Source organism: Ctenopharyngodon idella, chromosome 16 (genome assembly GCF_019924925.1).
Source record: "Ctenopharyngodon idella isolate HZGC_01 chromosome 16, HZGC01, whole genome shotgun sequence".
In the NCBI taxonomy this organism is placed as follows: Eukaryota; Metazoa; Chordata; class Actinopteri; order Cypriniformes; family Xenocyprididae; genus Ctenopharyngodon; species Ctenopharyngodon idella.
The window spans coordinates 30,694,167-30,709,649 of NC_067235.1; the positions used below are offsets into that span (position 1 = coordinate 30,694,167).

Genomic DNA, 15,483 nt, shown 5'->3' on the forward strand with positions numbered 1-15,483 from the left:
GCAGGCAGATCAAAGCACTGTTGAATATCAAATGTCAAGTCAAATGTCAAGTGTCCCCAACTAAGCAAGCCAAAGGCGACAGCGGCAAGGAACCCAAACTCCATCAGGTGACATCAGGTGGCAGACAAGTGGCAAATAGGTGTTTAAATGGAGAAAAAAACTTTGGGAGAAACCAGGCTTAGTCGGGGGGCCAGTTCTCCTCTGGCCAACAGTGCTTTGTTACGATTCAGGTAGCTATTATAAGTCCGACAGGATCGCAAAAAGTAAAAACACCATTCATTTTCTCCATAGGGAAAATGACTTTTAACGATAAAGCCCTGGGTATATTTCGTTTTTTACGCGTACGCTAGTGTATACACACAGTCGAATGGACAGCCTTGGAAAGTATACTTCATTTGACTCGTACGTATACGCACAGGCATTCGACGCATGCACAGTTTTGAGAAATTTCTCGCCACAAGTTACAACCCATGTAAACATATATTCTTTCATGCTAGAGTTGTACAAATGGGGTACTTTCTAACCTCTTCACGCAATCTCTCGTCTATGTAGGCCTCCATTGTCGCTGTAACTGGCATGCGTTGCACTGCGCGCCAGTCTGTTCTGTTTATGCAGTTTTTCTTTGACTACCTTGTGAATAGATGCCCCCAGGTCATGGTTGCCACCTTGTGGATAAACTAATTACTGCAAAAAATAAAAAATAAATAAATGTGCACGTGAGACCTACGCGCAGTTACAAAAATCCGCCGGTTCGCGTACAGTACACACGTACTCTTCTGATGAAGAAATTCACATCACGCGCACTGTACACTGACCTTCGCGTACGCGTAAAATGTGAAGTATACTTTGGGCTTCACTTAAAAACCTTTAAAGACAGCCTAAGCTGCGAGGTTGTTAATTGATAGTATTTGCTTCTGTTGAAGCTGTCAGCCCACATTATTTCAACTTAGTTCTAAAATAATCATGTAACAGCGGAAAAACTACATTACCCATGATGCTGTACAGAAAATTGAGTCAAAACAAGCAAAACGCACCAAAAGAGCTCTTTAGCCCCACCCACTTCCATGAAGCACTGCGAATCAAGTCAATCGTGTGTCCAAAATCGTGTAGCTACTGTCTGAGTAGGTACTACATTTGAATTTGAATTTACTTTGTCATTGTTAAAAAAAAGTATGCTCTACATTGTAGAAATGTAATCCGGATGTACTATATCCACCATGTTGTCATTATCATGTGACCTACCGCTTCACCTCCATTCATAAATCCCCTTCTGTGGCCTCATGGGATAGTAAAGTGTCCATCATACGTGCACTTCAGAATCTCGCCGGACATAGTAGGTCACTTTTCAGGAACTGTTTTTCGAATGCTATCCGGACATACTACTCTGTTGGCATACTGTTTTTCGCATAAGTATTCGATTTTGGACGCAGCTATTAATAGTTATTAATAATTAATATTCAATTCACATTTATTTGTATAGCGCTTTTCACAATACATATCGTTTCAAAGCAGCTTTACAGAGAATGCATGTCAACATTACAGCTAGCTAATCAGCTAATAATGTAATAATTTAGGCAATTCATTTGCAATCACTGTTAGCAGTTTAATTGAAGGTAGAAGCAATGAGCTCCTGGAAATAATGAATTACATATTAACAATAATTAGGATATATAGAAATTTGGGAATGTGCATGCTGATCCAGATGTTGCATCATCTGAATTCCTCGCAGGAGTTGGCGCCGTCTCTTCACGGGTGTTGGTCATCTGAGGTCTTCTTAAGAGGCTGGATCCAAACTGAAGCTGATGTACTCTTTAGTCACAATTAGCATAGCTGCTGTTCATAACATTAAGCAAAGATGGTTATGTGCAATTGATCTGATATGAGATGCATTATGTGAATGCTTGGCTAAAGAGATGCCTCTTTAATCTAGATTTAAACTGGGTGAGCGAGTCTGAGTCTTGCGGCACTCCATAATTTATTAATTAATAAGTTGAGTTGAGTTTATTTGACATAAAAGTAGTAATACATCATTGTTACAACTTCTTTGTCAAGGATTATAATTAAATTTTCAAGTCCCCCTGAAATCAAATGTAAGTTTTTTAGATTTTAGTATGAATATGTTAGCCTTAATATTATGAATAAGCTGGTAAGTTCCAAAACAATGACAAAATTCGAATTTAGGAGATATTAGCATTCAAAACTTAGTCTCTCACTTCCGCTAAAATGGATCACGGATTTTCATGACATCACATCGTACTTCAGCTTCTCATCAAATCTTCTGTCCAATCAAATTCTCTCTGGAATCTGAAGTTTCGCCCCTCCTACACTATCAACAGACACTGAAGCTGTGGCTGAAATTGGTCATTTGTTCACACGTTTACTAGTTTCTACATGGTGAATGGCACATAGTGCACTATATAGGGGATAGAGAACGATTCAGACAGTGTAAATATGGTTTCCATTGACGCGAATGAAGTCCGTTTTCGCATTAGTATATCGTGAACCGCCGCAGCGCGAGCACAGTCTGTCTTCCTGTTACAGTTGAAATTACGTCAACACATTGAATAATTCTGCGCGTTCCAAGACACTTCAGCGGGCCTTTAAGTTTATATATATTAATCAACATTTTTAATTTGATTATGCTTTTCTCAATGCTTCATGGGATTGTAGTTTTTTCTCCCTCACTAAAAACGTTAAGTACAGTCTTGTACCTTTGTCTAATTTTAAAAACTGTTTTGCTTCAAATCAAAGTTTGTAATGTTATTATTCATCTCATGGCTGATTAGCTTGGTTCATGGCTTATAATGCAGTAATGAAGACTTTTTTGAAATCCCTATGGGAGAAATGAAAGGAACCAATGCCGCTGAAAAAGAGGGCGGGCTGTTGCACTCTATTGTCTTTTGTTGCGTCTTACCCAGTGTTACACAGTATTAGCAACAGTAATCAAGGAGGGCAGAGCTTAGGTTTAACTGTAGAATGACTCACAAATATTTTCAATGAAAAACTGCCAGCTGCATTCATCCGTCTGGTTTTGTAGTAACTGTAGCCCCAGGTCTGTTTTCCATTCTTTGGGGGAATGAGATGGTTTTCCGGTCTAAAAGGATTAAATGTTTCTCGTTTGTTTGGGTCTCTTGAATCCCCAGCCTTCACTCCCATGGTCTCCATGCACCTTCCCAAGGCCATGTCCTCCACGGAGCTGAAATGCTTGCAGCGTCCCAGGCTGAAACCTTGCACAAATCTCCTGAGAGCCTCTCGGCTCAGAACGTATCCGGCACCTCCGCTCATGTAACCCTGATGTACGAACGGCCGGAACTTGTGGCTGAAAAATAAACAGGCTCCTCAGTGTCATGATGGGAAAGTAGGTATCTCAGGTTTTCAACCACCACAAATGTGTCATCATCTGCTTTGAGGAACCAGTCGGCATGCTGGCATGGTCTTCCAGTACAGCTGAGATCGGCCCTCGCTGACGTTGAGCCCCACGGTGGGGAAGTCGGAGCTCTGCGAGCTCATGTACAGCACCTGGTTACAGTGTTTAGCCCAGGTGGCACGAATGTGCTGGAGCTTTTTCTGCAGATTTTCAGGCCTCGTCATGACCCAACACAACACACGCACATGGGAATACAGGGACTGTGCCCGCTCATCTGGGAAATTCAAGCAGAAGTTTGAATTAATTTGATTAAAAGTGACAGTAAAGACTTTTAAAATGTTACAAAAACGTACTCGGTTACCAACGTAACCTCGTTTCCTTTAGATACAGAACGAGTACTACGTCGTTCGTCTTAATTAATACAGATTATTAATAAAACAAGACGCTATGGGGAAAACTTATTTTTCTCCGATTCTGAAGCCTTTATACAATCACGCAGTGTTAACTGCTCGTGCATTGGTTCGTAAAAATTAAGAAAATGAACCAATGACGGCGCGGAACGCACAAGCCAATGGTGAGCGAGCCCACTCGAGCCCGCCAAAAGGGGCGGGGTCTCAGGCTATAAGCGGCTGTCTCACCATGGCAAATCGATTATATTCGACTGAAGCGACGGCATGAGGCGTCTCGCGTGTAGCGCGGCAAGGAACGCAGTATTCGTTCCGTATCTAAGGGAACCGAGGTTACGTTAGTAACCGAGTACGTTCCCTTGCGATACTACACGAGTACTGTGTCGTTCATCTTATTAATTAATAGAGATTATTAATAAGACAAGATGCTATGGGGACAGTATAATCACGCCGTGCTACGTAGGGGGACGACCGAGCATCAGAGCAGAGCACTTGAAAAAAAGGGCGCGTAACAGACACGAGGGTAGCCCAGGGTAGCCCAGGCAACGGGGTACTGAAATACTTTTAGTCATCCACTCAATCCCATAACTAAGGCACCTGAGGGGCTTAGGGTACATATATAGAGGGCACAGAACATAGTTACGCGCAGATGTGGTCGGGGTCGTAATGGAAAACCATAAACTGGACACAGCAGAGCTCATGCAGAAAGGACCTGCGACTGAAGCGCAGGGACATCCAGATTATAAAACCTGACAAATGTGGACAGTGAGGCCCAGCTGGCCGCCGCACAGATGTTGGCAATGGAAATGCCACAGGACCACGCCCATGAGGAGGCCATATCTCTCGTGGAATGCCCTCTCACACCCAAGGGGCACTGAAGGCTTAAGGAGGAGTAAGCGAGTGCTATAGCGTTGACTATCCATCTGGAAAGTCTGGGCTTCGTGAAAACACAGCGAGCGCGGCTTCTGCGTGGGACTTACCCAGACATCGCACGCACTCACTGTGCCGGTCATCAGGGTGCAGAGAGGCTCTGCACATGCCATAGTCGTGGCGCGACATTTGCAACAACGTCGCAGAAATTTGCTCTTTTGAAGGTCTTTATTTTAAGACGCAATTGCGTTGCAAAAGGATACACCGAAGTGCACTCGCTCGATGCTGCAGGCGGCTCGGGGGCGAAACGCTGACCAGGCTGCTTGGGAGCGGCGTGGGAACAGGGCTGCTTGAGAGCGGCAAGCTGATCTTGCTGCTGCGAAGCGGCGGGCGATCAGCGCTGCACAGGAGCGATCTGAGCGGCGAGAGAGCTGCAGGCTGCTTGAGGCAGCGGCTGCTAGAGAATGGCGAGCTGCTTCAGAGCGGCGAGCAGAATAGAGAGCGGCGAGCATATCAAACTACTGCAGAGCGGCGAATCCAACTGCTTGCAGGTGAAGGCGGCTTCAAGTCTCGTAGATCAAGCGAAGAGATGATATCTGTGCCACTGAAGGAGAATGAATCGATTTGCCATGATGAGACGGCCGCTTATATAGCCCGAGACCCCGCCCCTTTTGGCGGGCTCGAGCAGGCTCGCTCACCATTGGCTTGCGCATTCCGCGCCGTCATTGATTCGTTTTCTTAAACTTTACGAACCAACGCACAAGCAGTTAACACTGCATGATTGTATAAAGGCTTCAGAATCTGAGAAAAAGGAGTTTTCCCCATAGCGTCTTGTCTTATTAATAATCTATATTGATTAATAAGTTAAACGATACAGTACTCCTGTAGTATCGCAAGGAAATCAAATTTTCTATAAACAGCACAACAGTTTTCAACATTAATAATCAGAAATATTTCTTGAGCAGCAAATCATATTAGAATGATTTCTGAAGGATCATGTGACACTGAAGACTGGAGCAATGACGCTTAAAATTCAGCTTTGACCACAGGAATAAATTACATTTTAAAATATATTACAATAGAAAACAGTTGTGCAATAATATATCACATTATTACTGTTTTACTGGATTTTTGATTAAATAAATGCAGCCTTTGGGAGCAGAAGAGACTTCTTTCAAAAACATTACAAAATCTTACCAACCCCAAACTTTTAAATGGTAGTGTTGCTCATGATATTACAAATATTTTGATCCAAATGCTTCTGCTTAAATGCTTGAAAATTTGCACTTTTTTTTTTTTTTTTTTAACTTTAACTATTTTTGTTTTCTTAAAGTTGCAGCATATAAGAAAAAAATAAGTAAATAAAGTTGATAAAAATTGAGACTGTGTGTCTAGACCAGTATTGTAAACACAAAGCCAATATGACTCGAAATATGAGTTACAAGTAAATCTTAAGAAACATACCATTCTTTTTCCATGCATGACTTTTGGCTTGAGAGGAAAGAGTATGTGGAGATGGAAGTGCTCTGGCTAGAAGGTCAAATCTAACACTTATGAGCTGCTGAACAAAGAGAAAACCAATGAACATCCCACAAAATAGCATTATGTGCTGAGTAATCTGAAAGAAAACAAGAGAAAAATATTTGAAAACAAGCAATATAACCACTGTATATAATTCTGCTACAGAAAAATATTACGTACCATATTAGTGCAGCTTAGGTCACATTTTTATTATTTTCTGCATATTTAAAATGACTTCTTAAATTTTAAATCAAGGAGGGCGACTGCTCTCTGCTGAGGTTCAGTTGTTTGTCTCAAAACATTGTGATTGTCATGTCACACCTTTTTTTATTGTAACTCACCCCACAAAACTTTTATTAGCTATCCTTGACGTCACATTTCTCTTACCCTGTATTGACAAAGGTTGCATATATAGCTTGAGTTATTAAAGAGATAGTTCACCCAAAAATGAAAATTATCCCATGATTTACTCACCCTCAAGCCATCCTAGGTGTATATGACTATCTTCTTTCAGACGAACACAATCTGAGATATATTTAAAAAAAATACCCTGGCTTTATGATGGTAGTGAATGGGGGGCGTGTTTTGAAGTCCCCAAAAAATGCATCCATCCATCATAAATATACAACCTGAATTCCGGGAATGTTGGGACGTTTTTTAAATTTAAATAAAATGAAAACTAAAAGACTTTCAAATCACTTGAGCCAATATTTTATTCACAATAGAACATAGATGATAACAAATTTTGTGCACAAAATGAGCTCATTTCAAATTTGATGCCTGCTACAGTTCTTAAAATAAGCCACTTTTCCACCGTCGGGCCGAACGGATCTTAGAATGTTAAGGAATGGTTCCAGTTGTGTTTCCACTGGAGCCTGGTACGACACGGCATGATTACAAACCGTTCTTGGCCCGGATTTCTCGGCACGGTTGTCTAACTGTGCTGAATCATGCTGGTAGAATCTGTGAAGTGATGTCAACACACAGGATTTGTCACTTGTCTGTTGCCTGGCTACTAGTTTCTCCGTAGCTGGCTAAGCACTCTATTTGAGCGACGTAAACACAAATTAATAATAAAATTAAAAGAAATATCTAATAATCCGCACTAATGTGGTCGTTATTACATCTCATATCATGAGTAAACCGTTGCGTTAACCAGGCAACGACTGACGCTTTTATATTATATTCCAAAGAGCGGCTGTTATCAACTCCACAGTGGAAAACAAAACCGTAACCGTACCGGCTGGTCCGGATCGGCACGGAATGGAACGGTTACGCAATGAGAACCGTTCGGCCCGATGGTGGAAAAGCAGCTATAGTTGAGACGAGCGCATGTTTACCATGGTGTAGCATCTCCTCTTCTTTTCAAAACAGTTTAAAGACGTCGAGGTTATGGTTTCTGGAGTTTTGGTGTTGGAATTTGGTCCCATTCTTGCCTGATATAGGTTTCCAGCTGCTGAAGAGTTTGTGGTCATTTTTCATTTAATGATGCGCCAAATGTTCTCTATAGGTGAAAGATCTGGACTGCATGCAGGCCAATTCAGCACCCGGACTCTTCTATGACGAAGCCATGCTGTTATAATAGCTGCAGTATGTGGTTTTGCATTGTCCTGCTGAAATACACAAGGCCTTCCCTGAAATAGACGTCGTCTGGAGGGGAGAATATGTTGCTCTAAAACCTTTATATACCTTTCAGCATTCATAGTGCCTTCCAAAACATACAAGCTATACGGGGCGCCATGGCGGGTCGGGCGCCTCGGGGAGCCATGGCAGGGTCACCGGTATATGGCCCCCCCCAAAATTTCTTTGGGAGGATCAGTGGGCTCGTGGGCTGGAGCGGGCTCGTGGGCTGAGTCGGGAGCTGACTCGTGGGCTGAGCCTGGAGCTGACTCGTGGGCTGAGCCTGGAGCTGACTCGTGGGCTGAGCCTGGAGCTGACTCGTGGGCTGAGCCTGGAGCTGACTCGTGGGCTGAGCCTGGAGCGGGCTCGTGGGCTGAGCCTGGAGCGGGCTCGTGGGCTGAGCCTGGAGCTGGCTCGCGGGCTGGAGCGGGCTCGTGGGCTGAGCCTGGAGCTGACTCGCGGGCTGGAGCGGGCTTGTGGGCTGAGTCTGGAGCTGACTCGCGGGCTGGAGCGGGCTCGTGGGCTGAGTCTGGAGCGGGCTCGTGGGCTGAGTCTGGAGCTGACTCGCGGGCTGGAGCGGGCTCTGGTGCTGAGTCTGGAGCTGACTTGTGGGCTGGAGCGGGCTCGTGGGCTGGAGCGGGCTCGTGGGCTGAGTCTGGAGCTGACTCGTGGGCTGGAGCGGGCTCGTGGGCTGAGTCTGGAGCTGGCTCGTGGGCTGGAGCGGGCTCTGGTGCTGAGTCTGGAGCGGGCCCGTGGGCTGGAGCAGAGTCTGGAGCAGACTCAGGGACTGGAGCGGAGTCTGAAGCGGACTCGGGGACTGAAGCGGAGTCTGGAGCGGACTCGGGGACTGGAGCGGAATATGGACTCTGGTAAGGGACAGTACTTGGCTCTGAGCAGAAGTCGATTAGCCAGAAGTCCTCCATTAGCTCTATAGAGGGCTTAGGCATGGCGGCCATTTTGGCTGAGGGCTCATTTTCGGCGGTGGCCATTTTGGCTGAAGGCTCAGCCGTGGTGGCGGTCATCTTGACCGAGGGCTCAGGCGTGGCGGCGGCCACCTTGCAACGAGGCTCTGAAGTAGCAGCCATCTTGCGACGAGGCTCTGAAGTGGCGGCCATCTTGCAACGAGGCTCTGAAGTGGCGGCCATCTTTATCTCTGGACTGAGGACGTGGATGGTTTTGGGTCCTGCAGATGGACAGGGACAGGCTGACTTCAACGCTGTTAGAGACCAATTTACGTGTTCTGGGAAACACAGGACAGAAATGGACCGATCCATTGGAGCGGTATGTGGAGGGTACCGGCTTGGGGTGAGCTGGTGAGGCCACGTGTGTTTTTGATGGGGCTGGATGAGGAAGATACTTTTCTTTCTTAACTTCTTCAACTTCAAAATTAGAACCATTTAAATAGAGAATAAGATTAATAGACTCAACTAGAGAGAAATAACAAGCAGGTTCGCTATAGCGAATAATATCCTCATCCAGACCCAAGCAAAAACACACAAGGAGAGAGGCGTCAGGCCAGCTCACCCGATGAGAGAGCTCGAGAAACTCCTCCACATACCTCTCCAAAGGATGACCACTCTGTCTCAATCCCCACAGACGGTCCTCAGCCAGGATGGTGTTTTCAGCTGCAAGATCCATATCCTTTAGGTCTGTCCTTCTGTCACAGTTGCTGGTTGCAGCACAAACGAATATAATCAGGATCTTGATGCAGCAGTGTTCTTTATTTAAACAAACTCAAAAACTCCAACTACTGGGAACAGAACAACCAAACATTACAATGACGAGGACAGACAGAGAACTGAAGGAAACACAGGGTATAAATGCACAGCAAACAAAGGGAACTTAACAAGATAATTAATAAGAAACACCTAAACTCAATCTGTAACCAAGGGAACTAAATGATGGCGGGAAAAACTGAACAAAAGGAGGACATGTGACAAATGACAAAAACAAACACAGTCCAAAACAGATGTAACCCTGACAGTAAGGTATTTACGATTTCCTGCACTAAAAATAAAGCAAACAATAATATATGACTTACTGTAAACATTTAAATACTTATACGCTTATTTAAGCTGACTGTACAAACTACAAGTGCGCAAGAAGCTGGAGTAACAGACTGCACTTTACAGGACTCGAAGTTCTCTGTAAGTTACATTGTTCCTTTGAGGATGACTCACTAGATAGAACATGTGTGGGTGAGCAATGGCTTTTACAGCTGCAAACAGTAAATTAGTATTTGAGATTTTTTTTCCAGGAAAATATTGGCCGTGTATGCAAATATTTAATCTTAGTTTCAAAACATAGTGTCCTCTGCCTACATGCAGGTCCCTTTTAAAGCAGCATCCTTAACTGAAATGACTGATCACTCAAGCGATCAATTTAGAACACACTATATAGGCAGCAACTGTGTGTCATTCAAATACTGTAGTGCTCATGTACCCCAAAAGCCATTTGGACACTTTAAAACCACACCTAAAAGTACTTAACATGAAAAAACTTTTGAACAATATTTACAAACTTGCATGTTTGGACACTTAATCAATGCATAAAATGCCTGAACATCATTACATTAAATAACAAAATATGTTATAATGTTCAAAAGTTTGGGGTCAGTAAGATTTTTTAATTTTTTTTAATATAATTTTGAAAGAAGTCTCTTAAGGCCCTGATATACTCACAGCGAAGTTCTTTTTTGTTCTCCGTTTAGGGGTAAAAAGAAGTTAGAATACCTTTGCAGTGGTATACTGTTAGCTGAGCAGGAAAAATAAAAATGAACAAAGTAGAACGAATTGTGTGATGAACGTGTTAAAAAAAAAAAAAAAAAAAAAAAAAAAAGTGTGTATGTACTGTGAGTTGGGTGTGTTTGAATATGTGTGTGCATGTGCGTGTACAAGAGTTTGTGTGAGTTCACGTGTTTGTGTGTGTGAGAGAGAGTAGGGCGCATCACTGTTCGACCTGACACCTAGATGAACACTTTAGAGTTGGTTTTGTGACTGTAAATCATTGTCTTTAAACGCTATTGAAGGTAGAAACGTGAATACCAATGTCGTAACTTTAGAGACGGTCCCTAAATTTGCGAATATCAAAAGTTCAACGTCAAATCAACTTTATGCCAATATCTGCTTTCTTGGAGCCTACATAGTACAACGTACATCACCAATAAGGTGCGAGTTTGGTCTTTTATATCACTGTACTAGTACATTAAGCTGTGTTAAGAGTTTTATATGTCCTGATGGCAGGGGAATCCAATGACGTATGAGGGAAACCCTAGTATTACAACACAGCGCCGCGATATAAAGTTAAGGAAACTAAACAACAGAGAGAAATATATGTCTACCTCAGATTTAACTTTGATCTGTACATCAGCATCGGGCAATAACGTTATAATCTCGTTCACTGGAGAGACAACTGCATACATGTAGCCTACACAGAGAAAGCAACAGTGAAGACACTGAATTAAACATAAATGCAGCTTTTGTGTCTTTATCAGCTAGATCTGCATTTATTCTGTCCCTGATAATCATCACACATTCACTTACCGCTTGCTCCATTTCTGTAAATCCTTTTTAATGAATGAATGATGACTAGCCGTTGCTCTGGTCTTCGTAATCAGCCGCTAGCGGCACCTGCTGGTGAGGATGACTAACAGCAGATGGAGATCATGCATCGGCACTCTACTGCTTTTCCTGCAGTTCCCGGATGTGAAATGTTGAATTTTCTGCCGAATTTGAACCACTGAATTTGTAAAGCGAAATAAAATGGACCGAAAATTGCCAGTCGAATATTATAGGTTGTATTTTTAAACAGAATGAATATTTTGGAAGTGAAATCTGAAAGGTGAATATAAATTATTGAATTTTTAATAATGAAAATGTGTGTGAAATGTTTTGAATTGAAATATTCACAACTTAAATATGCAACCATGTTGAATTTCAGACCATAAAAATGCAAGTCTTAAAAAATACAATGCATCAAAATGAATGCACAGTTAATGCAATGCATATTTTTTTCAATTAGTGCAATTCAACAAGCTTTTTATTTCAAAAACATTTGGCATTAATTTACTTCCATAAATATGTACATATCTGCATGCGCACTTTCCTCTCAATAACAAAATAAACACACAACAAATGACAGTGGTAAGAAAACAGCAGTTAAGAAAGCATCTGATTGTAGCGATGTGAATGTTTGCACATGCTGTGCAATTCAGCACTCCAGTCAAGTAAAGTCACATCACATTTAATTATATAGCTCTTTATACAATAGATCGCTTTAAACCAAGCAGCTTTACAATATTTACATGGAAAACAGTGTCAGTGTTGCTTTAAATTACTCTTCAATTTCTACTAAAATGCAGCTCTCCAGTGTTTGTTTTCATTCGCAGACGTCTGACCTCGATGGACTCAACAGAGGAAATGAACCGGAGAAGATTTCCAAGTCAAAGAAGGCGGAGTCTCAGAGCAACACCTACCTATTACATTATCACCACGGACCAATAGTAGTTCGATGTTATTTTCTGGAGAGTTCGCTCTGGCAAACTGCTTCAAACTCCTAAAACTAACACAAAATGAACTTCGTTTTGGCCTGATTTTGTTTGAAATGATGTCACACCAGTTCGTTCTTCAATTTTGGTTGAAGTATATCAGGACCTTTATGCTCACCAAGGCTGCCTTTATTTAATTAAAAATACAGAGGGGAAAAAACAGTAATATTTTAAAACAGTATTACGATTTAAAAGAACTGTTCTCTATTTGAATTTTAAAATGTAATTTATCCCTGTGATCAAAGCTGTATTTTCAGCATCATTACTCCAGTCTTCAGTGTCACATGATCCTTCAGAAATCATTCTAATATGCTGATTTGCTGCTCAAGAAACATTTCTTATTATTATCAATGTTGAAAACAGTTGTGCTGTTTCATATTTTTGTGGAAACCATGATACATTTTTGTCAGGATTCTTGAATAGAAGGTTTCTTTTATGCATTTATTTTTATTGCATTTATTTTTATTGCATTATTTTTACTGCATTTATTTGAAATACAAATGCTTTGTAATATTATAAATGTGTTATTGTCACTTTGATTTAATTTAATGTGCTCATGCTGAATAAAAGTATTAATTTCCTTTAAAAAAACAAAACAAAAAAAAAAACCAATCTTATGGACCCCAAACCAAAGACTTTATCAAAGACGGTGCACTCATATTACTTATGAATGGGAGAACATGCAATGCCCAATATGGCGGAATAAGTCCCGCCTTCTGTATAAAAGAGCCAATCGCTGGTTGGTTTAGTCAGTGTTCTGTGACTCGTTCTTATGACTGCACATGTGCAGTGGCTGGTCTAGCCTGAAAAATAAGCTTTTTAACCCTATTTAAGCATAAGAAAAAACATTTATGGGACAGTTCATGTCAGATTTTGTTGCTGATTTGAAATATGTTATTTAATTGTGAGTTCGGCAAGCAGTTTTTGAGATTTCAGGATTCCCCGATTCAAGTAGATAGGACTTAGTCTTGGATGCCCGAAACAGGCATTGCAAATATGGCCGCCGAGTGAACAGACTTTCCTTGAAAAGGACTTTGCCCAAACTTTGAACCATAATGTATACTGTTCACAGTGAGTACAAAAAAAATATTGTGTCACTTTGAACATGTTCATAGTTAATGTGATTAACTTCACCTGTGGTTTCTCTGCTAGGACTTGAGGATAACTTTATACATTCACCAAAATCACCAAAACACCAGTTGATTTAAAGACCTTGCACAAAGTTGCCACACAGTGCTTTTATGACCTGTAGTACAATGTTCTGACCTGTCTGGTTGCTGTGACTAAAGCGTAGATTGGGAGATATCATCCATGGCATCGCCCATGGCACAGTCTTCATGGTAAAGGAACACTTATTGTTATTTAGCAGGGGAATCAAAGGGGACACATCCGTCAGCCGTCATCCATCATCCGCCAATGACCTGAGCCTCTGTAAAGATAGTCACAAACCATTTTAAGTAGTAGCACACTGACTAAGGCTAATTCCAAAATGGTCCAGAATTATGGTGTTGAAAGAACAGCAACAATTCAGTTCTGCAAAAACCGGACGATCAAGTACCTGCGGAAGGCCGTTATCCAGCGTCCGAGCTCCAGATTGCAGTACGGGCTGGTTTGATCGCAGCATACATACAGCTGTACAGTGTGATCCCAGTGAGCACATGTATCGTCTCTGCGGCAGGGACAGGACAGGGAGGCGTCCAACTCCAGAACATCATAATTTAAAATGTCTATATAGAAAAACAGTAAAAAAAATCCTGATTTCTAGCTTTGAATGACAGGCCTGCATTGGTAGATGTTACTATAAAGCTCAAACCTCCAGAGGGGATTTAATGACCACACAGAGCCATGACCTCCGTCTCATCCGAAGGACGGTGCTTGTTACAGTATAGCGTCCCCGTTGCCATACTGGGGCGTTAGGACCCACACAGACCTGCTGGCCTCACTAATACCTCTTCCAGCAGCAACCTAGTTTTCCCAGGAGGTCTCCCATCCAGGTACTAACCAGGCTCAACCCTGCTTAACAATATAATAATATAACTTAGGGAACAACATTTTTAGTTTTACTCAAATTAGGGTGATGCAAAAATGAGTACATCCCACTGAAAGTCTCTGGAGAAAAGCTAAATTTCAGACTACAAATGTCTAATTTAACAAGAATTCAACCACAGGTGAGTCTAATTATTCATTACACTGGTGTCCAGCAGACAGCTGACTATAAAAGGGTGTTAAAACCCCTTCCCATTTCATGCTGTCAGCAATGGCGCCACATGGAAGAGAAATGTCACAAGACCTGAGAATGAAAATAATTTCTTTACACCAGAAAGGTGAAGGCTACAAGAAGATCAGCAAAGTTTTACTTATCAGTCAGAATACTGTAGCAAAAGTGGTACAAAAATTTTAAAAAGATGGAACTGCAACCATCTCACAGAGACGTCCAGGTCGTCCACGGAAGTTAACACCTCGACAGGAGCGTCTTCTGATGAGAAGGGTGGAAGAAAATCGGCATGCAAGTTCACTGCAGTTATCTAAAGAAGTAGAAAGCCAAACTGAGGTGACTATTTCCCGTGACACAATACGGCGTACACTGCAGAGGAATGGCATGCATGAGTGCGGTCCACAAAAGAAGCCTCTCCTAAAGCCCAGGCACAAAAATGCCCGCCTAGAGTTTGCCAGGGCCCATGCTGACAAAGATGAAGACTACTGGGACTCTATACTATGGAGTGATGAGACCAAGATAAATGTTTTTGGAGCTGATGGCTTCAAAACTGTATGGTGTCGCAAAGGTGAGGAATACAAAGAAAAATGCATGGTGCCTACAGTGAAACATGGTGGTGTCAGTGTCCTTATGTGGGGCTGCATGAGTGCTGCTGGTGTCGGGGAGCTGCATTTCATTGATGGCATCATGAATTCACAGATGTACTGCTCTATACTGAAAGAGAAGATGCTACCATCACTCCGTGCCCTTGGGCGTCGTGCACTTTTCCAACATGACAATGATCCTAAACACACATCTAAGGCCACTGTTGGATTTCTGAAGAAGAACAGGGTGAAAGTGATTCAGTGGCTCCTGATCTGAACCCAATCGAACACCTATGGGGAATGGAAAATAATAGATGTTGCAAAATGTTGCCAACTTGTTCATTCTGTGCCTA

At 42.3% G+C, this 15,483-nt stretch overlaps 1 pseudogene; it reads right to left on the bottom strand.

The window, feature by feature from the left end:
- The window catches only part of LOC127497831 (glycoprotein-N-acetylgalactosamine 3-beta-galactosyltransferase 1-B-like), a 12,354-nt pseudogene extending 929 nt beyond the window's left edge, over positions 1 to 11,425 (bottom strand).
- Positions 11,426 to 15,483: the final 4,058 nt, after the last annotated feature.